The sequence below is a fragment of the Phascolarctos cinereus genome, unplaced genomic scaffold (genome assembly GCF_003287225.1).
Source record: "Phascolarctos cinereus isolate Bilbo 61053 unplaced genomic scaffold, phaCin_HiC Scaffold_4;HRSCAF=312, whole genome shotgun sequence".
NCBI classification, from domain to species: domain Eukaryota; kingdom Metazoa; phylum Chordata; class Mammalia; order Diprotodontia; family Phascolarctidae; genus Phascolarctos; species Phascolarctos cinereus.
In genome coordinates this window covers 540,279,501-540,305,434 of record NW_027555847.1, presented here as the reverse complement: position 1 = coordinate 540,305,434, position 25,934 = coordinate 540,279,501, and the positions used below count along the sequence as shown (strand labels likewise).

Genomic DNA, 25,934 nt, shown 5'->3' with positions numbered 1-25,934 from the left:
AGGAAAATGAATTTTTGGGATCACCAGGATACTAGTTTGTGAATTAATCCACCATTCCTAAAACCCTAAATGAACCCACAAAGTAGTTCATTGATTTCTTGGTGACTTTGAGGGACATAATACTTCTCTTCCTTCTCTGGCCTATGAGTGGAACTCATTGTTACTCTCTAAATAGCATTAGTGAAACAGGAAATGACTTTATGGGAAGCTGGGAATTTTTGCCACTCCTGGAACTTTAGAGAAAGTGAGCACTGGTTCAGTGGGAGTAGAGGGTATGGCCTCACAGTAATCCTTCTATGGATATTTCAGTATTGTGGATATTGAATTAAATAAGTTAGAATAAGAGAACCAAAGCAGTAAGGGGCTTTGGAGATCATCTTGGCTGGAGAGTCTTAACCTTTTTTTGTATCATGGACTCCTTGGGCAGTCTGATGAATCTAATGGATACTTGTTCAGAATTATGTTGTCAGAGGCATAAAGTTGAAGAACAGAGATTACAAAGGAAACCAATTATAGTGAAATTAAGATACTCCTACTCGAGTTCAGAGACTCCATGAAATCTTTCCATGGATCCCTTGGAAGTCTGTGGACCCCAGGTTAAGAATCTTTGATCTCCTCTCTCCAGATCATAAAGATAAGGATTCTAAGGTTTAGAAAGCTTAAGTGAGACCTAACTTGATGTGACTGGCTAAGAACCATTTCCTCTACCATTTTGTAGGACTCCACTCTACCTGAGACAATACTTTGTAGTCTAGGAGAGGAAACTGGGTTTTAGAATTTAGACTTTTTATGGGAGTCTTCTAGGAATCAAGCCCCTTGCAGCACTCTAATCCTTATCTTTTCAATCAGTGCATGAAATTATAGATATGTTGACATGCCATGTATAATTCCCTTCATGAATATGAATAAGGCATGGAAAAATGCCATAATATTATTTATCCAAATACATATGGAAAAGGAGAGTTGGGAAGCATATTTAAGTCAATACATGTATTATCCATTCATACTTTAACTGAGGAATAAAGTGACATTTGGTCATTTCAATAAAAAAGTAATGGGTTAAGTTTATTGTTACACTTCTCTATGTGACTGACAATTCATAATTAATATAAAATTATACCAAAGAAACAAAGAAACTAGTAGTTGATAACATAATAGTGGTAACTGACACTTTCTGGAGACAGAAGACCTAGCTTCAAATCCTACTTCTGATGGTTATACCTGAGTGACCTTGAATTAATCATTCTCTCTCCCTGAGCCTTAGTTTTGTACCTGTAAAATGAAGGGGGTTGGATTAGATGGACTTTCTGGTCCTCTCCAGGTTTGGATTTATGCTCCTTTGAACTTCACAAGAAAAAAAAAAGGCTCAAATTAGGGAATGGATTAGATTATGAAAACAGATGTGTAAAAGCATTGAGTTTTCTGTGCAAAGCTCCTCCTCCCATCCAGACAACTTTATGTAGTTCTGAGCTTATCTGCTTCTTCTGACATGGTAGAAGAGACATTAGGAATTATGGTAGGAAAAAAAAAACAAACTTGTAATTAAGACTGTGTTGTTCATTATATACCCTAGGATGCCCTTCTCCTTCTTCAATATCAGTTCACATCTATTGCTTCCTTTAAAAGGTAGATCAAATTTTATATCTTCTATGAAGTGTCTTCTCTGATAAGTTCTATGAGTATGGAATTGATATTGTCACTTAACATATTTCCATATGTAGATATATCACATTTTATATATTGCACTTGTTGGTATGCACACACACATATAAAACAATATATGTGCCTATTAGAATGATTATAGTCACATTATATGACACTTTATTGTGTGCAGTATGCTTTCCATAACAATAGGTATGTGAGGTAGGTAGTAAAAACATTATCCTCATCTCCACCTTAGAGCTAAGGAGATGGAAGGAAGCTAAGAGCCTACACAAGGTCACAAAGCAAGTATGTATCAGAGGTAGCACTTAAACCTCGGTCTTTTGATTCTATGTTCAATGTTATTGAAGTTCAGTGCTATATGAAGTTCAGTGCTATTGCCACGATATACTCTGCATTTGCTATGACCTATATACACAGTTAGTTGCTAAGGCCTAGACCCTTCCCTCAAGGAGTTTATAATCATTAGGAGAGATGAGGCGGCTTTTTGTAATTGCTAACTGTTTATGTTTCAAATATTTGTTAATACATGTTTATTAGTGTAGCATGTTTTAAGCATTTCTTTCATGGCAGGGGAAATAAATAGTTGTACTACCCAATATTTACTTTGTACATTGAGTATCTTTTCTAGGAAGGATCCTCTTAGTCCTTTTTAGAGGAGATCTGGTACACAAGCCACACACTGAGACTTGTTTTAGAAACTTTCCCGGAAGTTCTACTCCAGGGGAGTGAGATAGTGAGCCTTTAAAAAGAAGAAAAGAAATCTGGAGGGAAAGGTTCAGGCTGTCCCCAGGCTGAGTTTATTCTACGTGAGCATATAGTCAAAGCCCCTTTTCTGAGAAAGGTACCTCCCTGGGCCACAGATGACATTTTGACTTTTAGATGTGATGTAGTGGAATTAGCACCACACTAGGAAGGAGTCAAATGACATGCCTGCTGTGGAAGTGCTTTAGACTAGTGATGAGCTGTTTTGTTAGATTGGTCACCTAACTTCTCTTAACTTCATTGTGCTCATTTGTCAATGCGAGGGGGTTGAAAAAGACAATCTCATTCTGTGACTCTGTAAATTAACTCAGATGCTCCCAAGGATCTGTGATGTCATAAATGTGGCCATTTTCTCCAGAAATGAAGACCACAAACCATTCATGCCTGTCCCTCCTGTGTGACTCCTGTTTATGTCCTTTCATAAATTCACTATTGGGGATCTATCCAGTATACTGGGGCCTTCCTCACTTTCTGTTGACATTATAAGGATTCCAGTGGATCCAGTGCTATCACTTGTGACCAGCCCATCTTTTTCATTTTTTTTCAATTTTCCTTGATGATGTCATTTACTCTAGATCTTTTTCAGAATTCTTAGTTTGATATATGCTGTGTAGCTTTCTCACAGCCATTGTGCATCTCTCTATTGGCCTGTGTGTGAAACTTGTTTTTAATTCTTTATAGACTGTAGTGTTCCATGATTCATAGCCATAAACAATACTGGTAATATTGACATTTAAAAAAAATGGGTCTTAGTTTCTGAGAGAACCTTAGCATCATTAGATGGTCTTTGCAATTTCCCAAAGGTATTACAACCCACTTTTCCTTCTCCTATTTAAATATGGGCCTAATTCATTATCCATTTGTACTATAATCCAAGATATAGAAAGATATGTTTGTGTGTATATACACACACATATGCATATATATATGTGTGTGTGTGTGTGTGTGTGTGTGTACACATACTATAATATACTATGTACTGTCAATCCAAGATACATAAAGGCATGTATAGATGTATATGTGTACACATGTGTATGTATGTGCACATATATAATCGATCTATATCTGTCATATTGATTTATTATCTATTAAAAGTTTGCCTGCTTCTTATTAATACCTTCATCAAGGATGCCTATATGTGTGCTTAAATGATTCTTGTACAAGTTTATATAGGTAGGAAATTATACATATAAGGCAGTAGTTAATGCTTACCTTTTTTTGTGGGGAGGGTATTAATGCGTTCCTCTTTAAGAGTGTGTGGTGTGTGTGTTGTGTGTGTGAGTGTGTGTGTGTGTGTGTGTGTGTGTATGTGTATGTATAATCTTTCCATATCTTGGATTGATAGTATACTGAGACATATAGATATTCATATATCTTGGATAATTAGTACCCTGATAGACAAACTTTCTATGTTTTTTATTCAGATGCTTGTTATAATCTGGATAGTAAATGCTCTTCACCCATCTGGTTTTTCTTGAGTGATTAGTTAGGCCAAAATCTTTTAAGTAGTTATGGGTTTCTTCTGGGAAGAAATAGCATTCTGGAACTTGATACAAGCAGTACAGTGACATCTGCAAACATGAATATCTGTAGGATTTCACCATCTCTTAGAGAATTTCTCTTCAACTTAAACTTTATCTGCAAGTCTTTATTAAAGTGTAGGCTCAAGGAATCTTGGATAATTTTGATGTGTGGACAGAAGGAAAGCCTTTATTGAAGGGAAGCCTTTCAGGTGGCATTTTCTTCTATCAAATCAAATGATTGTACAATAATAAACAGGTAAACAAGAAAGATCTTGTATTATTTACATCTTTCAATCAGTCATGTAATGGCAAAGATGTAATCTGTTTTGGACTATTGCTTGTGAAAGTCTTCCTGTTCTCTGCTAGTACCTTCATCAAGGATGCCTTTGATGTATGTATCTGATTCTTGTTATAATTTCATATAGAAAGAAAATTATATATATATATATGTGTATGTATGTATGTATGTATATAGTCAGAAGTTAGTGATGCTCTCTTGTTTTGCCTCTTTGGAGGATTATTAATAAATTTATGGGTTCCCCTCCACACCTTTGGTATCTTGTTCTTCTTGAGATACCTGCATTTCAGTCCCTCAACACCCTTAAAATTGTGACACTTCTAGCATGGATCTCTTCTGAGAAAATTTGATCTAATCTAGCTGTTTTTCTTGCCTTGTTTCTCTTTAATGCCATTTCTACATATCCCTATAAGTACATCTATGTTAGAATCCTGATATGATGTCTTTCCTGTCCTTGATGTTAAAAAAAGTTTGTTGTAAAACAAATTTGAGATCATTTTCATTTTTCTTTTGTTTATTTTCCTCCTATTTTCATCCTTAAATGCTTTCAGGAAGCCTTTCTTTAGTAGTGATTCTCAACAAGTTTTTTTTTTTTTAAACTGGTTTATCTTTCACTGATTCATTGTCTCTATAAGGATTTATAAGTGAGTTCATATTCTAAATTGGTGCTGCCTTTGACTACCTTATTTCTCCACTTGGTGAGTGAGTCATGTGTTTGATGTCTAAGACAATTTTTTAGGCTCCTTTTTCTCCTTGTTATGGCAGTTGATTTATACTATTCAGATTTCTGCTTAAAATTATTTTAGGCCATATCTGTGTCCTTTTCTTCCATATCCTGTTTTCATCATCATCAATAACTTATTTGAATAATCAGAAAACATTTATTAAGTGCCTTCTGTGTGTCAGGCACTGTGCTGTGTGCAAGGGTCAGGACTGATTTGTTTCAGTCTAATGCCATAGCTTTCTCTCAGTTTTATTCTAGTTTTGATCTTTGCTCTAACCAGTCAGTAGTCTGACTATACGTAGAGGGTGATTCAGAAATGACTCCCACATTAGTAACAAGGTTTTTTCCCCTTATCTGTTGAAACAGAATCAGTTCATTTTTTGATGTTATTCGGTGCTTATTTTGTCCAACACTTACCAGTCCTTTTGTCAAAGAAGGTATTCATTCATATAGGCACGTCCTGAGCAAGGGCACATAGTAGGTCTGTTGCTCTTTGTGCCACCCATTATTTTGTGAATTTCTTCCTATGGTTTCTGCCATAACCTTTGCTAAAACAGTTAATAAAATCATTTAAAAATCCATCTCCTTTTTTAAAAAGCAAGTTGATATGTTTTCTGCTTTCCCACAGAAGGATATCCCTGTACCATGGTGGCTGAAACTGTCCATCATAACTTCAGGGATGTGGATTGATGATGTCACAGGACCACATGAATTGTAGATTCTTTTTGTCAATGTTGTGTTCAGTATAACTTGTAGGGACTTCATTTATTAGTAATGAGTCCATAGTGAGTGTGCCTAGGTGTCCATAGTCTGTCTCATCATTTGGTAGGTAGAAGTATGTTTCTGAAGATGCATGATTATTACTCTGCCTTAGACATAACATTGTTATTTCTGTCTTAAAAGCCAATATCTACTTATTTGATTCTTTGCAGTTAAGTCTTTTTTATGTTAACATTTATAATAAAATCAATAAAAGCATGTTTTTAAAAGAAAGAAGACAGGACCAGTGGAATTCCTTTTGCTTAGTTCCCAGTACGATATCTAATTTTTCACTACACTCGAGTACATAATTTTGATGGTTTATTAAAAAAAAGTCCCTTGAATTTCCTAGTGTTTGAATGTTTTTCTTATTCAGCACAGTGTATTTGTTGAGCCTCTAGTTCTTCTTTTCTCTCTATTTTCATGACTTTGGATGAGTCACATAACTTTTGAGGAACTAGTTTTTCCATGTATGAAATGGACTAGATTCAGATCTGACAATTTCAATCAACACTTGTCAGGTATTTCTATGTGTGGTGTGCTGTGTTAGACCTGAGGGAGAAAAGTTGCATTTCTGACCTTATGGAATTTACAGAGTGGGAGGAGGAGAAGACACATGTGCAAATAGCTGTTATAACAAATAATTGCACAAATGCATTAGAAATGCAAAGCAAAATGCTCTATGAGGTCCAGGGCAATGCTGTGAATAACATAGGAATAGCTAGGAGGGCTTTCTGAAGGAGCTGACATTTGAGTTGGGTTTTAAAGGGTAGTAGAAAATTCAGTAGGCATAAAGAAGGGATGGGTGGTACATATAAAGAGAACAGGGTAAAAAAAAGCTGTAGAGAGGTAGGAAAATACTAGGAATATATAGAGAGGCATTGTGTAGTATGGTTTTCCCTAAAATGTACAGTAGTACATGGAGAGGAGTAGTATGAGATGAGGTTAGAAAGGTAGGATGGTGTTAGATTATGGGGCTCCTTGATTGGCATATAAAAATAAGAATGACTTACTCATCCATAAGGTCCTTTTTTAGGTCTAAAAATTCTATAATTCTATAGAAGAAAGGGTATGGGGTGTGTGTGTGTGTGTGTGTGTGTGTGTGTGTGTGTGTGTGTGTAAAAGGAAGAGAGAATAACAAATGCATATTGCTATGGAAAGTATAGCTTTGAAGCTTCGTTCTGGTAATTTTCAGCCTAGTAACAAGGTGACTCAGATAGTAACCTGGATAATTAGCTTATATAAAAACAATCTGTCTTTTAAAATTTGGTTTATGGTTCTTAACAACTTTATGGGTAGAAGTCTGCTACCATTAACAATAGATTATGTTCTGTTCTGTACAGTATAAATTATAAGCTGTCTGCATTTTGAGAGAAATAGAGACTGTAAATTAAGAAACCCACTAGCCTGATAGAGTTATTTTTAGGCTAGCGAGAAATAGAAGTAGTATAGCTAAAAAGTCAAACCTATATTAGGTCATTGGCTTTTTTTATCATAAAACTTTAGAAATACAGATAATTTGAAACTTTTCAAATTATTTTACATGGCTCAGTTAAGTAGATGCTGAACTGCTAGTATCAGAATGAATTTATACTCATTGATGGTGAATATCTTGCCCTATACTTCTTTTAAATCCCCTGAAGTCCTTAACAAGGTGGCACCAGTAATACCTGGGTCACTTTTTCAAATGCTCTGTCATTGATGATTACCCAGTATCTACAATATGAAGAATATTTTAGTGGGCAGCCCAAGGAGAACACAGATAGCCTCCCCAATTTCTGTCCCCATATTGTTTACAACTCAGTTTGAATAACTTATCAATCATATGTGAAAAATGCTAACTATACCTTCTAGAATTTTAAAGCTACAAAGGACCTTAGACATTATTTAACCCAAACCCCTCATTTTACAGATGAGGAAACTGAAGCCTAAAGAAATTAAGTCATTTGACCCAGGTCACACAACTGTTAAGTGATCTAGGTCTACAAAACAATTTTTAAAATCAGTTCAGGGTAATATAGTGCAAGCTGACCTTGAACAATTCTCTTAATATCATTAAGCTAATGGCTGAGAACTGCGTGCTTTCAGGAATACTTATTTTCAGAAATAGCCAAGAAGGGTAAAACTTGGTTCTATACTTTTGAGGACAAAGGGGAAAAACTAGTAACTTAAAGCTCATAAAGGGAGAAAAAAGCCTAAGGACCCCTTAGGATTCTTGGGTCCAAAGGTGGGCAGGTATGTTAAAGTATAACTATATGGTAGGAGTGTCTGTGTGTTGTTAGTAAAAGGAATGCTGTATGGTAGCTGTGTGTGATGTCTAATGGAATATGAAATGCCACTATCACTAACAAAGCTGGATTAGATGTTGAGTGCATTGCCTCCCTTGGAGGTTGGATATATACCTAGTGAGAAATAAAGTTACTCCAAGGACTTACATTGCAGACCATACATGTTACTTTGGGTTTCTGTGGGTAGATGCAAGGGGAGTGGGAAGATCAATACTAGAAAACCAGGACCAGCATCTTTTTGAGGGATCTTTTGAAGGCTAAATAAGAACCCGTGACCAAATAGGAATAGTGCGTAATCTTTTATTTCAACTTAAAGCACTGCAACAATTTCCAACAAACAAAAAATTCAAACAATGCATGTTTGCAAGTTTACAAAGCTTTTTCCTCACAATGATCTCATCAGTTAGGTAGCTCATTTAATATTATACCTATTTTATGGATAAAGAAAATGAGGTTCATGTTCTACAACAAGCATTTACTGTGTGCTAAAAGAAGGAGATCTTTTTAGATCTGTGCTTTAAGAAAATCACATGTGTGTAAGTGGAGAGAAGTTGACATAGTGAAAAGATATTGTGAAGGTTACGCAACAAAACTTGCCAACAGATTGGATATATGTAATTGTAGAGGTTAAGTAACTTTCCCACAGTCCATTGCTCTTCCCTCTACAATTCACAGTATCTGAAAACTCTTTAAAGTGTTCCTTTATTTTTCAGAGGTTGAAAACTATTGCTACCAACCAGCTGGGTTTGAGGGATGGACTTTATGAAGAAATAGTCTTGTATTTCTCCCACAAAATGGAGGAAGTTTGGGAAATACTGAAATACTTGTAAAGATACAGGAAGAAATATTTGAGCAAATATTCTAATGAGATTTCAAGATTTCCTGAAAGTAGTTACTTGTTGGCACTTCTAAATGGGGCATTTAAGTGTGGGTTTTTTCCTCTCTTGTCTTTTCTTTTTCTTTTTGCTAGACAAAGTGAGATGATTCTACAGATTAGGAGAAAATGAAGTACACACAAGAAGAGGGAAAAGGATTATTTCCCCCAAAGGAGTATAAATGTAATCCCTTCAGCCTGTCAAGAAAGTCACAATTTCAGAATTGAATTGATAGGACAAGCTTTTGATTTGTTTGTTTGTTTAAGCAATTTTAAGGGAGATCAGAAGTAATAAAATGCCTTAGAAACTGGAATAAAATTTAAGATATGGACTTCATGACATGAAATTGAAGAATCACTTAAATCATGTATTTTCTTCATCTGTAAATGGGAACAATATTTTTATGTGTATATGCAATGATACTTTCAAATTATTAATTAAAAATTTGTTAAACTCTGCAGGTTGAAAGGAGAAAATAGTAATTTTTTAAATATAGTAGGTACTAATTTCATCAATTTTCAATGCCATGAGAATATTTCAAAAGATAGAATTATCTGTGATGCTGGTAGGGGATATAAACTACTTAAGCCATTGTCTGCTTAGTTAATATTTTACTTGAATGCTTCTATATATTTATCGTCTTGTAACTCACACTAACTTATTATTAATTCATGCCATGTTATCAATCATCTAAAGCAGTAAGAATGTTTGATTAGGCAGTATTGAGTAGGTTTTTCTTTATTCATTATAAAGTTTTTTAAAGCTAATTTAAAAAAATTGGACCTGTGATTTTATTAGTATAGGAATTTCACCGTGAGAAAACTATCTCTATGCATTCATATTGCCACTTGTTTGGGAATTTATAGTTTTAGAGAGTCACCTGGGTCACTCAGAGGATGTGACTTGCTCAAGGTCATGCAGATATTTGTATGGGAGGTAGGATTTAAATCCAGGTCTTCCTGACTCAGGTTTGTACTCCATCCGTTGTACCATTTATTTTTGTTTCAAAATAATATACTCTCAATTAATGGAAATTTTTAAAAAGCATTTTTTAGTAATGCTCAGAATTTTCCAAACTAATTTGAGGGTATACTGTGTTATTCTATTCCTTGATTGAAATGTTTTGACTATACCAATACATCAAATAAATAATAACTTCATGGAGGAAGTTTGAAGAATCAGGAGACTGTGGTTTCTCTGGAGGTAAAGAAAGAAAGAATATCCAATCAGAGTGGGTGGTCAATAGCTTGGAACTTGGAACACTAAATGTTTCAAATCTTATATTCTCTTTTTGGGCCACCAACCATATCCTCTCCCATTAAACACACACACACACACACACACACACACACACACACACACACACACACACACGTTCTGAGAGGAAACAACCTAGCCTAAGTCCCTGAGATTAAGACCATCTGACACGTGTCCACAGCCTACTTCTCAATTCCTCAAAAGTTTTCAGTGTCATCACCCACTCTTTCCCCTTTTCCACTGCCTGTTTATAGGAGAACAGATGTGCCTACTCATTAAATATAGCCCTTCAGCCTGAATCATCCATGTGAAGCAAGTTCTCCTCTAGAACCTTGGTCCAGCAGTTACCCCAGGACTCTTATCCTAATATCTTTTTCTCTTTATGGCTTCTTCTTGTCAGCTAACAAATGTGTGTGTGTGTGTGTGTGTGTATACACCTTCAGAATCATTAAAAACATGCATGTACACACACACACACATTAATAACCACAACCAAAAAACCCCCCAAAATCAACCCAAGCCTTTCTTCATTATTTTTGCTTCATCTACTTATAGCTACTTTTCTTTCTTCCTTTCACTGCTAAGCTTTTTCGAGAAGTCATCACTCCTCATTGCCTCCACTTCCTCATTACTTAATCTCTCATGATCTAGCTTCCATCTCCATTGTACTGAAACTTCTTCCTCAAAGGTCACCAATGGTATTCTCATTTGCAAATCCAATTCCAGTCCTTATTGTCTTTGATCTCTCCCGTTTTTTGACATTGATGCTTGTGACTTTCTGTTGGTTATTATTTCTTCTCTTACTTAAGAGATATCTTCCTCCTTTTTAGCAGTTGATTTGCCATCTCTGTATTTTCTTCTTATCTCCAAAAGATGGTTGTTTTCCCAAGGCTCTGGCTATAGTGGTTTTCTGTTCCTTCCCTTCCCTTGTTCTTCACTCTCATCAGTAGAGCTATCAGATGCTGACCAAATATCTGGCCATGACTCTGACTTTTGTTATGATATCCAGAACTATATCTTTAGTGATTTTCAACACAGTTGCACCTGAATGTCCCATGGAGCTTCATTGTGTCAAAAAAAAAATGAGTTTATTGTCTGTCTTCCTCAGGATCCTCATCCTTTTAACCTCAGAATTTCTGTTAATGATGCTACCATTCACCTAGTTTCCCATGTATGAAACTTTGGTGTTTGACTCCTCTCTCTCCTCTCCTTTCTTATCAGTCATTTACTATGTCCCATTGATTCCATCTGTACAATCTCTCTCGTGTCTGCCCTCTCATCTCCATATCTACTCATACTACCCTACTACAGTTCTTGGCTTCCTCCTTTCATGATCTTTCCCCTTTGGACCTTACCTTCCATCATTTTCAGAATAATTTTCCTTATGAGTAATTTATTGTGCTGTTCCTCTCCTCAAGTCCTCAATGTTCCCCTGTTAGCTTTTGGGTAAAGGTCATTTATATTCCTTTGCCTTGCAAGGTTCTCTACCATAGTGAACTTTCCCAGCTTAACCTGTATTACTGTCCACAACACACTTAAGTCAAATTGGATTGCCTTCTGTCCCCAAAACCACCACTGCATTTTCATAACTTTGTTCACACTATACTTTATGCCAATAATATTTTTAAATTTTAAGTACAACCTCCTCTATGAAGCAATCCTTGAACCTTTGGTCGATAATGACCTTCCTCTTTATACTTCACATAATATCATTTGATTTCTTCTCTTATTCAATTACGTGATATTTTATATTATTATCTATGTTTGTATCTTACCTATCTGCGAGATGGCAAGGAACATGAAGGTATTATTTTTGTCTCATCTATTTGGCTCACAAGTGTCTAGCATATAGTATATGCTTAAATGTTTTTTGAATGAATATTGTAGGTATTAGTTAGTACCCAAAATAATTGATTAAAATTATAATTTCCCTATATTTCTTCAAGGATAAAAATAATTGCAGTGCAAAAGCAGGTATAAAGTTATTCTTATCAAGTATGATACTTTATGGCGGGACTAGTGGTGTACACTACAAACATCTTCTAGATTTCAGTTCCCTTTTCTGTTAAAATGAAGGGTTTGGAGCAGAAGATTTCTCAATGTCTTTCACACAAAAATTTCAGTGTCTTTTAGACACTGATTGGTCATTTAACAAGAATGAAATTGTAGAAGTGAACACAAACCACCAAAAAAACCCTAGTACTTTCTTAACAGAATGTTTTGACAAAATATTTATGGTTATAGAAAATTCCATAGTAATGTTTTTCAGAGAAGTGAACTGCCTTCACACACATACACACTCACACACACACACACACACACGTATTCATCTATATCAGGTTGATGACAAAATGAATTTTTTCATGCTGATAATTTTGAGTACCTCTAGAAAAACTCATGATGTCCCTGTTTTAGCACATAGACTGAAGCAGATATAATAAGTAACTTGACAGAGCTTATCATAAGATTTTTTGAAGCTTTCCTCCTATATTCAGACTATTTGTATATACATTTACATTTTTGTCTGGAAGCTAAAATGAAATACTTGGAAATATATATTTTTTAACCTCCTTTTTAGGTTCACCTATTAGACATCTGTTTAAGTATTCTTAAATGAGTTTTCATCAAGGATGTCATTTTAAAAATGTGATCCTGGGACCTAATAAATATAAATGAATAATTTACCATTATTGTATTTGTGGAGAATGACTTGTTATTCAAATACACTGCTGTAGAAATCATAATTTTAGTCCTAAACCATCACAATATCAACATTATATTTCTTTTGCGAGTGTTAAGCAATTCTTAACACCAAGTTTTAGTGATGTGTTTTGAGACCTGTTGATTAAAAGTTTAATAAGTGACAATGTTATTACTTGGAAAAAGGCGGGGGAAATACTTCAAAATATTTTTGGAACAAATAAGAATTTTTTGGTTGGCAGACCTTTAAACAAAATTCTTAAAGACTTGCAGCATATATTTCACTAATAAATACCTGTTGTTCAGAGCTGGATACCTCCTTAGTTACTTTTTAAAAATCTCTGAGACCACACACATTGCTTAGTGGGGGGAGGGGGAGGGAGAAATGTTGTTGATACTCTGTCAGCACGTGCCATCTAGTGGTAGATGGCGTGTAGTGCAGTTTAAAACGGCGGATGCCAGAGGCAGCTGTTCCCTGTATGGATGCCAGTATCTTACTGTATTACATTCTAAACAAAGACCATTTTATGTTATGAAATAGCCTTTGTTCAACAAATCAAACATTTGACTGATTTTAAAGCTTAAGAGTAGACTAATAAATAACACTAAGTTTTAGAAAGAACCACTGTAGCTAAGCACAGAGTTTTGTGTTTTGTTTATAAAGAAAAAAACCCATCACAACAGAAAAAAAATCTTTAAACTTTTGGAATGACATTGTACCTCTATAGTGTCTTACAAGTTTGGACAAAGTTTGAAAGGTTATTTTTCACTACAAATTTTTAAAGGTTTTATTACTCTTACTAGCCCTTAAAACAAATCTTCGATCATTAGGGTCTTTAATCCATCAAATGAATAAATATAGGTAAATTGTTTGCTCAAGTGAGGATAACATAGAGTGAGTATCATTAGGATATTATTTCTTACTCTTTGCCCAGTTTACTGGACAATAAGAGGCTGTTTTCTTGACAGGACAAATTACAGCCAAGTAGAGTTGAAAACGTTGAACAGAAATTTAAACTACCTACTTACTTTTAACAGTAAAAATTTTAAAAATCAAATAGGCAAGAACTAGTTTTAATATTAAAAAAATCACCACCCACTTTTGAGACTATAATTAGCCTGGTTCAACTGGAGAGTCAAAGGTAAATTATTTAACCTCACCATTTTGCTTTTTTTTGGTTTTTGTTTTTTGTTAATCTGGGTAGTTTCCAAACTAGTAGCATTACCAGAACCATTTTATAAATTATTTGTGCTATAAAGAATTAGTTAACACTTAAGCTTTTTGTAAACTTACAGCAAAGAAATACAGTAGTTACTCAAGCGATAATGATGGATACACCCACTGGTGTTTTCATCAGTAAGTCTAATCCATACATAATCTATTTTAAAATATTATGTTATTGTCATGTTTTCCATGTTTGAAACTATGTCTCCATTCCTATCTCTTTAGACATTTTTTACTGTTCCATGTTCTCACCAAATGAAAAATATGAAGTTATAAAACTTTATTTTTAGTTCATTTTCTTCGTAAGACAATATAAAATTCACCTACATTAAATATAGATTTGCATAATCTGATAACAATTTATTTTATTTTTTCTTAATGGGAAACTAGAGGCTGGCTTAAAAAATTGAGAGTCCATAACATTCCTTTTACATTTTAATGTTAGTCTGTTTTGCTGTTTCCCTTTGTCTCGTATAATTTTAGAAGCCTTCAGCATAAGATTGGCAGCTGTACCTCCCCATTAACTCTGTAACCTCTTAACCAGACCTTCTATCACCTTGGTACATTTCTTTCTTCTGCTTTTTTCCTGATCTTAATAGTCTCCTTGTTTTCAGCAGAACTTCCAAATTAAGCCAGCCTGTGGCAGTGTTTTTCAGCATTTCCTTTGCTTCTCTCTTAAGTCAAGCTTGGATTTAAAAAAAGAAAAAAAGAAAACACCATGCATATTACATACAGAAAAAAATATCCTTTTTATATTCTAGCATCAAATTGTTATACATCGATGACACCCCTATTGCACTTTGTTTACTAAAGTAAAAGATGTTTCATAAAATTTCATTTTGATTTGGAACATTTATGCTTAAGATTGCCTGAGTGTTTATATGCTGCCATGCATCCTTTTTCTATTCTGTATGATTAGATGTATTCTTTATGTTGAAGTGTTCAACTAGTTTAATCTAAAATGAAATAAACTAAATAGATAATAATAGATAAATAATTCAAACCAGTAAGTTTTGTCTAAAATATTATTTGGCCTTTTTTTTTGTACTAGTTTATTTTTATCCTACTTTATGCTCTTTTTGATAGTAGTATCTCAAGTTAGTGTTCTCTTTATCAGTTGACCAGCCAGTTAGTAAGTGTTTGTGAAATACTTACTATATAGCAGGCACAGAACTTAATGGTGATAATACGCAGATAAAAACTGAACAATCCTTATTGTCAAGCAGTAGTGAAAATCAGCGACATTTTTTGAAACTAGATGATTTAAAGCTGTGATGTTTTTGCTTCTCCCCACCAGCCTCCACACTCATATTTTTGTTAGCTTGTGGTATTTGTGAGGAAGTCAATGGATATCAGCTTTTCTATTTTACTCATGTTAAAATTAACCCCCAAAGCAGGGAAAAATAAGAATGATAAATACTTTGATACCATTTCCATTTAAAAAACACCTCTTTCTCATGTCTAAGAGAATCCTTCTGGACTAGGCAAGATTCTGGGTAAATTAGACTGGGAAGAAAATAATAGCAGGTGCCTGTTGGCACATGGTTGATATGTCTTGGTATCTGTTTTCAGAGGTCATCTTCCTATTAGCCTTGAAGACTCCATATACTCCCCCTCCCTCTTCTTCCAAAAGCAATAACAGCAGTAGAACCAGCCATTTAAAAATTATTGTAGGTCTTGTTCCCCTAGTAAAATTGGAAAAAAAAAAGCAAATGGCAAGGAAAAAAGAGAACATTGTCTTACAGTCAACATTGTAAGAGAGGAAGAGACCAATTACTGTAGTATATAGTGCAGTGTCAACTCTTAGAGCTCTGTACTATTTGAGGTGATCACAATTAGGATTTTTGTCAGGATTTTTATTAAGATATTGACGTTAGTAATTGAATCTCATACTTAAAGGTTGTACATGATCCCCTTCAGGGTTGGGAGTGGTGGTGATATGGCAAGAAGGATTATCTGGACCCCTCGTAGCTATTCTTCCTACCATATCTCTGTATAGCCTTGTATGACTTTATGGTTATTAAAAACTTATAATTTTGGTGGGACTGGGGAAAATGAAAAGTGAAAACTTTTCAGGTTGTAACAGTTATGGAAATAACCAAAACCACTATTGAGTTGTGCCATATTTGTACCATAACTTTAAAACATCTGGTTAAAACTTGTGAAACATCTGGTTCTTTTCAAGACTACCTGGGTGGAACTTGGAACTTGATAATGCATGGCAACTCCTTTGTCATATGCTCAAAATATCTTTCCATATGGTGATTCAGTAAACAGTCTTTGAAGTACTTTTTCTATTATTCTGAGTATTCTTTCACTGTGACATATTTTTGTATCTTGTTTTGGTGAAATTGGTCCTTTGTTGTTTGTTTGTTTGTTTGTTTTACAATAACATGACCTTAAATTCTCTTAGAGCTCCACTTGAGAGATTCTGAAAGATCTGAAGTATATAAGAACTCGTTTTGCCAACTTTCCCAAATGTAGTCTCATCTCCCAACTTCTCCAAATATAGCGATTTAGACTAATAAAAAACCCCCCAAAAAACAAAACATCATTTCCTTCTGTAGGTTCAGATACTTCTCCTTCAGTCACTCATCAAGACCATATAAGAATAAAATAATTTGGCCAATACCTGTTCTTTGCCTTGGGTGATATATAACTAACAGTATATGAAATAAGATCAGTGGCCTTTTTCATCCCTGGAATCACTTTATTGTAGTGTGTGTTATGACATGTAGAGAGTGAAATACTAAGTTAATAAACAACAGCTGTGGGTCAAAATATTAAATTCAAATAGATATTCATTTCACATGTGTCCAGCAATCTGATGAATTTTCATTCAAAACATTCATTGTCTTTGTGTTTTTATGGTACGATATATTTAAGGTCAGGGTAGAAAAGTGGCACGACTCAATAGTCATTTTGGTTATTTCCATAATTGTCACAAGCTGAATAGTTTTCACTTTTAAAAATACTTTTTTGAACTTTTAAATCTTCGAGTAATCCTGTGAGTTGGACAGATGGTTTTTATTCCCATTTTATAGATGAGGAAATTGAGAGGTCCCGTGGCTTGCTCCAAGTCCAGTTAGTGGTAAACCTGGGACTATCTGAGAATTCTGTAGTTGGCCAGGATTTCAGAGGTCATATGGCTCAACTTTTTACAATATACAGGAATCATCATGAAAAATTGTCCTCACTAGCTCCATCCACTTTCTCATCTCCCGTTTGTTTCTCAACCCTTGCAATTTGGTTTCAATACTTATATTTTACTGATACTGCACTCCCCAAGGTCACCAAAGATCTTTTTCTTCAATCCAGTGGCATTTTCTCATTCCTCATCCTTCTTGACCTCTCTACAGGATTTGACTCTATTGATACTCCTTCCTTTTTGGGTTTTTGTGACAGTGATCTATTGTGGTTTTCTTCCTATCCCTCTGATCCTTCTGTATTGCCAGGGCTATTTCCTGGTTTCTTTTCTTTTCTCATTGTACTTCTCATTCTTCTAGTTGATGATCTTTTTAGCTATCATGGGTACATTTATCATCTCTTTGCAAATCACTCCCAAATCTACATGTCTAGCCCTTATCTCTCTCCTAAGTTGTATGTAGTCCTGCATTTCCCAGCTACTGTTGGGACATCTGTTCTTGATTGAAACATAGGTATGTCAAACTCAACATGTCTAAAACAAAACTGATTATCTTTCCCCCTAAACCCATTTCTCCTCCTAATTTCCCTGTTTCTGTCAAGGGAGCTATCACTCAGGTAGAAAACTTAGAAGTTATCTTCAACCCTTCTCCCTCAAACATCACCCATGCCTACTCAATTGTATACCTCCCATAGCCATCCTTTCATCTCCATTCACATTGACCCATACCACATTTCACATGTACTATTCAAAGAGTCTCCCACCTGGTCTCCCTGCATCCAGCCAGTCCAACTCTTTCCAGTCCAACTTCCTTACAGGAAATTGATACTCCTAATATACAGATTATTCCATGTCAGTCATGATCACATGATCGAGGACCTTAAGTAAATTCCTGTTGCCTCTAGCATGAAATGCGTGCTCTTGTCTTTGACGTTTAAAGCCCTTGATGACATTCCAGCTCCTGACTTTTTCCAAGCTGGTTACACATTACTATCCCTCATGTATTCTACACTCCAAATAAACTGGCCTGCCTGCTCTACCCTATGCATAACATTTCCTCTTCTGTCTTCATGCCTGGAAAGCTTTATTTCCTCACTGTCACCTTTCAGAATCCCTACCTGTTATTAAGCCACAGCTATCACGTTACCTACTGCTTGAGTCTTTACCAGATTCTAGGAGATATTAATGCACCTTTCTCAAATTACTTTGTGTATTTACTTATCTGTATCTAAGTTGTCCTCTTTTCTCCTCCTCCCACCCCAAGAATTCAAGTTCCTTGAGGGCAGAGACTCTTTCTTTTTTTGTTAGGGACCCTAAGTGCCTTAGGCTTTGTAAGCACTTAAAAGCTTGTTGAATCGATTTAAATAGGCAACCACCTGTTGTTAAATACTTTATGTGTTTAAAACACTTTATTTTAGAGTAGGGGATTCATTAGCTAATTAGGTAGCATATTCCTTTTTTTTTTTTTTAATAGGACCTTTGATTTACTGTCATTGGGCACTCCTTAGAAAAACTTCTGCAAGCTTAGAGGTTGACACCTGCTCCTTATTAAGAGAATTTCCTGGAGGCACTGAAATATTAAGTGATCTTGCAGTTATTGTGGATCCAAAGTGGGATTTATACCTAGGCTTTCCAGATTCTGCAGTCATCTTTATCTAGGCCACATCAAACTACGTTTTAGCCTATTTTTCTTGTAAATAGTGCTAATTGTTACAAAGTTCTCCCTTATCCTGAGCCAAATTCTACTTTCCTGGTTCCTGGTTTCCAGGTACGCATGTAAGTTACAATGTACGTTTACAAATATAGAGCACTTCCATTTGAGAACCCTTTAAACATTGGAAGACATTAATCAATTTGGACTGTCACTAACTGTTCCTTTCATGAAATAATTTCAAGACACCTGCCATCCTCAGGATGATCTTTAATTTGTTATTTTACTGCTTAAAATATGCAAACAACTAAGTCCAATAATCCAGATGTGATTTGGCCAAGTACATGGTGCAGTTTGACCATTATCTTTATTATTCTGCATTCTCCAGTTTAACTCATGGCAGGCCAAGATTACATTAGCTTTTTACCGGCAGCTGCATGGCACTGCTGACCCTGGTTGAACTAAACCCACTAGGTTCTGTTCATATATGCTGCTGTTGACACACATTTTTCTTGTGTTTGTGTATTTTTTTAAAAATTCAAGTTCAAGAGTTTGTTATTATTATAGTTCATCTTGTCAGATTTTGGCTCAGTGTTCTAAACTGCTGAGAATTGTTTGAAACCTGATCATCCAATTTAATGGTTATATCCTCTTCCATGAAATTGATAAGCTTACCATCAACGTATTCCTTCTAGTCTTTGATTAAACAGAACAAGGTTAGGAATAAAACAAGACCAGAGCATGCAGTAGAGGGGTCCTGATTTTCAGTACAGTATTTTTTCATGACAATACAGTGTCTTCCAATGGCTTACTCGATGAGGTGATTGGTTACCTGAGACAGTCATCAAAATGGCTAACTTAGCTATGCTGTGTGCTTTAGGGGCTCAGTGTGTGTGTGTGTGTGTGTGTGTGTGTGTGTGTGTGTGTGTGTGTGTGTGTATGTGTATGTATTCAACCTGAATGAAACAGTGTGGTATCAGGAGAGACCTCTTATCTTAGAGTTAGGGAAGTTGGATTTAAATTTTTTTACTATCTCCGTGATTGGACAAATCACTTTACCTCTCAGGGCCTCGTCTTTATTTCTAAAATGAGGCAATTAAACTAAATGACCTTTAAGGTCTCCTACAAGATTAAATCTTATTTTCCTATGACACTCTGAGCAGTGTCCAAAATTCTGAATTGTGTTCCCAGGCCTATGAGAACTTCTTGACTCAGGAAATGATTTAATGATTCAGTAATTTTTTTTTTCTTCTAATGAGTATCTGACAAAAGAATATTTATCTAGCAGGTCCTTGTTGTGGTCCAGTAGTGTCCTCCAACCCACTGAACTAGAGTTTGTGTATCTAAATTAATCACTACGAAAGGGATAACAGAGAGACAATATAGCTTAGCGGATAGAGAGGCTGACCTTGTAGTTAGAGATACTTGCGGTCAGATACTTCCTGGGATGCATCCTGACTTGTGGGGTCCTGGGTAAGTCATCAAGCCTCAAGTCTCTCAGTGCATCAAGTAATTCTTGTAAATCACAGAGGCAGATCTTCCTTGGTAAGGGGAGTTTCCTATGCCATTGAGATTGCAGGTTCAGACCAGAGGGTGGAGGGGGGGGAAGGAAAGGCAGTCAATTTCCTATTGATTACTTTAAAGGATGATAGGATTTGGAGCTGAAAGAGGCAGTAGAGATTATCTAGTCCAATACCCTCATATCGATCACATTTTCCTCTGAGCTGTGCTGACAGTTTAATACCAACCAAATATTTTAGCATGAAGTAATTTGATGTTCTGTGATATTTTGAAATGATATAGTGTGTTGTTATTGTTAGTATTATTAATCATCATCATTGTTGTTGTTACTATTATTATTAATTGGTCTGGACCTGATGTTTCATTATTAAAGGAAACTTCCCTTGAGGAAACTCCCTCTACTGACTGAGATTGGCAATTGTTGTGTAGTTGAGAATGTTGCCTGGAACACTTGAGAAGTTAAGTGATTTGTGCTGCAGGGTCAGTCACAGAGCCTGTGGGGGTGTCAGAGGCAGGATTTAAGTCGTGCTGCCTTTCAGGTGAAAATGTAGAAATGCTGACGGAGGATGATGAAATTTTTTTTGCTTCCCTCAAAGTTCAATGGACAAATCGTTGAAATGCAAGAATGCTGCCCATTGTCTTTATGTTCATATGACATTTTATACTTTAAGAACACTTTCACGTCTATTTAAATGATGATCATTTTAAATAAATAGAATTTTCTCATTTAACAGGTGAGGAAACAGACTCTGGGAGGTTAAGTTATTTGTAAAAGGAAGGAGCTGTGTAGTCTTAACAACTATGACTACAGCAGTGATACCCTTTTCATATGCAATAGTAACAAAATATAATTTTATAGAAACACAAGGCCTCAGAATTTGAGACCTCATGAACCATCAAGTTCAACCTACAGCTGAACAAGAACCCCTTTTACCATGTCCTCACCAGATGTCATTAAACCTTTACTTGAAGATCTACAGTGAGCTCTACCCACTACCCCTTGACTCATTCTATTCTACATCTGCATAACTCTACTTGTTTAAAAGAACCTATATTAAAAAGACCTTGTCTAGGTCATCCACTATGTATTCAACAAATATTTGTTCAGTTTCCCTGCACTTTACAGATGGGGAAACCAAGGCCCATAGAGGGGAAGTGATTTTTTTCGAACTCACACGTAGGAGAGGAAGAAATAGTTATTAGTTCACCTTTGTCCCTTCTTTTTTCCAGGTTAAACATCCCCAGTTATTTTGTTTGGCAAGAATTGCCACATTTTCACCCTTCTAGTTTCTTGTCTCTGGATGCTGTTTGGCTTGTCAATGTCTTTTCCTTCACAAAATATTGAACAGTGCATTCCAGTATGGTGCTCAAAACAGAAAAGTGAGGTTTTCACCTTCCTCATCCTCAATACTGCAGTATGCAACTTAATAGAGCCCAAGATTACTTTCACTTTTTCACCTTTCAGGTTGACTCATTGAGCTTGCAAACCTTTAGAGTATTTTCACACAAATGATTGTGTCAAGGATTGAATTTCTTGGTCTGTAAAATGGAGATTATACCATGTGTTCTTAATTTATCTACAATCCCCATGGGCTTATTTATATATTTAACAGCTCCATGAAGAACTAGGCTGTGAATCCAAAATGTATTTGTTTATTTTTCTGGAATGGTGTCAGGTATGTATGTACATATCCTTACAGGGGGTAATAGAAAGTTAGAATTGAACTTTTCTGTTTTGTCTGTGTCGGGGTTTTGTTTCCTAACACTACAAATTTCAATAATCTGAAAACATAACAAGAAAGCGTATTAATTTTAATGTCATGAAATTCATTTCCATTGGGTTTACATAGTGAATGAACAGCTTATTCTGTGAAAGTTATATCCTACCTTTCTTACATTTTTCTTGTCATCAGTTTCTGGGCTTCCCTTTGTTCCTTTCTTTTTAGGTTTGCTTGCCTGCTTCTTTGCCTCTATGTAGGGCTTTATCTCCCTCCAGTTCTGGGACTCAGTAGCTTTAAAATGAGTTCGCATAATGTGATTTTCTGAAGTCCATTTCAAAACTACCTTTTATTTACTCCACTGTGTCAGAGTTTCTTTTTTAAAAATTAAACTCTGACCACCCTGGCTTCATTAAAAATGCCAAAATATATTCTTTTTGTCTCTCTGGTTGATGTTTTATTTATAGGTAGAAAAACAGGAAGAGCAACTCTTAAATCTTGCTGGAAAATTATTAGCAGCTTCCTTTTAAAAAATGGTAAGCATTTCCTTTTGCGAATGGCCATAATCTTTGCTAGTCCTTTGAACTAGAAATGCCCCCAAAGGAAAATGCAAATAGAAAGAGGATTAAAACTTAGAGAACCAATTTATCTGCTCCCCCTACATGTATAATCTGTACTCCAACCAAACTGTACTACATGCTTGCCATTCTACTTGTAGGCCTTGCTGTTTCTCCCATAAAGATTGCTTTCTCCTCTCCTACCACCTGGCATTTTTCCATCTCTGTGTGTGTCTCCATTCTTCAAGACCCAACTTAAAGTGCCGTTTTTAGGAAGCCTGCTCTGACTATACTAGTTGAAGCTAACTCTTCCATTTTCCATACTCTTATACCTCTCCTATCACTTAGAACACAGTGCCTTTTAAGTTAGTTCTAAGTTTGTGCTACTGTTTATCTGCTCCACTAGTCTGTAAGCGCCTTAGGTAAGGAGTAAATGTTTATTCATCTTTACGGCATACTGAGGCTTGCACATAGTATACTGTGCTTACAGTAGCTATTTTTTGAATGATAGTGAATGGGCTCCCAAATGGTCATATTGAGCAGTTTGTAAATTAAGATAAGTGAGAAGCCAAAGTACATAAAAGCCGATTTTGGAGCCTTTGAATGAACAACACATTTTTGAACAGTTTCTTTTGCAATCACTTTTCAGAGTTCTTAGGAAACAATTACTTACAAACAATATTCTGGGATTAATTGTATTTGTTGAATTGAATCTTGAAAATTTTATTCAATTTTACTCATACTGATTTTTTTTTCCTGAGTAATAAGACAAGATGTTAAGTAAAATTTACTGATTTTTTTTTTTATCATGTGTTGTTTTAATTTTTTTTTTATCCTGTTCTTCCGGTCCTTCCTGTCCTTCCCCTTCTTTCCTTCAGTATTAAGGTGGCAATGAGGACCACCCTTTGATGTGTACCCAGAAGGGCTGCCAGTGTTGTGTTTCATGATCATCACCTAATTTTCTCCAGAAATAACAGAGATTCTTTAGCCTATGGACTTTGTGAATTATTCTGTTGGTTCCTTATTGATGTTTTCACTGCCCAAATTGAAAGAACTCAGTGAGTGTGTGCATGTAGTTGGTCTTGTAATTGGCAAAACTATGAGGAATTTATTTCTTGAAAGCACTCCTTGAAGAGGCTGTATTCAGAAAAGATTTAAATTACCTTTTTACATAGTATCAGTGGTAATGGAGAGATAGTGATATGCATCATGCCAAATAGCAAACAGTCCAAAAATAACTATATTTCACTTTGGAATGCATTATGTATTTTGGCGGCATATTTATATTCTAATTATGTTTTGCTTAGTCTAATATTAAAATTAGTTTAAATTCCTGAAGCATAAACAACTGACAGTAGAAACAGGGGGAGGTAACCTAGAAATCTGTTGATGGCAGCCAGAAGTTTGTCTGTGATTTAAAATTGACCTCATATAATAATTCACAAAGGGATTAATTCTCACATAAGTAAGCAGGTGTTAACTCTTGTGATTATTACTTTTTTCCTTTTAGTGGGTCTATTGAAAATGTTTTATATAATAATAAGATTTTCAATAGGCCATGGGTACTTCTGGTCATGACCTTTATGTTGCATTAGTAAGAATTTTCCATTTGCCTTTTCCTTTTTTTGTTTAGGTGATTGGTGAGATGCTGAGGATTAGTTGGAAAAACAAAAAGGCCAGTTTCTAGCCACAGATGTGTAACAATAAAAAACAAAGAAAACTATTATATATTTGTGGGAATTAATGGGATAATTGAATTATATACATAACATGCACCTTTTTAAAACCGTCAAATTCTTTTCTCTACACTTCTCTTCTGCTTTGCTCTGCTTTATGCGTCTCCAGTGACTCAAGAAGCCTTTGTGGAGGAAGTCCTAAGTAAAGGGAGGGTAGAAACTTTTATCGTTTACATGTGTAGTGTGAGGCAATGTAGGGTACATAGAGCTATCCTTAGAGCAAGGAAGATGGGCTCAAGTTCTTCCTCTGAAATGAACTGCTGTATGATGTTGGGCAAGTCACTTAAACTCTCAGTGTCCCAGGTAATTCTCTAAGACTATCAGACACCCAAAGAAGGTAATGATCTGCATTGGAGAGGTTTTCCTATCCTGATGAATTTAAATTGAGATATAAATTAAATAAAATGATAGCCATCAATCTTAAATTCTTTTTTAAAAAAGAGAAGTGTTTCTTCACATGAGCAAAAAATACCTGACCATAATAAACAAGAGATAATCCTAGTAGCACAAAAAACACGGAAAATTTATGATAGAAGTAACAATTTTTTTGGTAACCCAAGAATATGATATTTAAAAAAAGAGAATCCATTTAACATCTTAAATGCAGTTGATTTGATACTTATATTTTGTCATTGCATTTCAGAAAATTCCTTTTGAAACTAAATAATGTTTTTACCTGTGGAAACATGAGGTATAGAGATAATTTTCTCAATAGATCATGTGGAAAAAGTATTTTTTCACCAATAATTTACATATCTCTGCATCTATAGCATTATCTAACTGCCCTTATCTATTAGCTATCATTTAAGAGCTACTGGTACAATAATTTATATAGAACATGATGCATTTTAAAATTATTCAAGGATTATTAAATATACTTGTAACACTCTACCCTATTAGTATATCATATGGCTGTATGATTAATGATTTTGCATATGTTACTATTGTTTTAAGCAGCTTGAGGAAAAGGACTATTGTATTCAGACATATTTGACCTTCACTTATTAAGTTGGCTGAAAAAATTATCTTTGGACAGGCCTTTATAATTTTTACAACCCTCATGCCCAAACACATCTAATATCTTAAGAGCAAGACCTACAAATTGAACAAACTTTATTGACTTAGTCTGCTGGTTGCCTATTCATGTTTTTACTGCCTACATTGTGAGGGCTCAGTGGGTTTTGTTTTCATAAGGCAGCAGGTGTCCGATGAGACAATACTAGAGAGATTAGTCAAATTCAGAATCAAGAATGTTAGGAGATGTGAATTCCTGTGGCATTTTTTTCTCATTAATCCTCGGGAACATTTCACAGCTCTTTCGAGAGGATGAAGTGAACAATACAATGAGCACTTTTGTGTGGCAGAGGTCTGGTTACAGAAATGATGTGATGCAATATTTAAAATGTTTCACAGTACAAATAAAAAGGAACTCATGGATGGATTTGACCATTGTAACACATGAAATCATAGAACACAACTAAAGTCTTGAAATATCCTTTCATATACTTTAAAATATTCTTTAGAGAGGGT

At 35.2% G+C, this 25,934-nt stretch overlaps 1 protein-coding gene across 8 annotated transcripts in view; it reads left to right on the top strand.

The window, feature by feature from the left end:
* The window catches only part of ZNF516 (zinc finger protein 516), a 146,935-nt gene that overhangs the window by 90,011 nt on the left and 30,990 nt on the right, over positions 1-25,934 (top strand). The gene's annotated exons all lie outside the window — the stretch shown is intronic.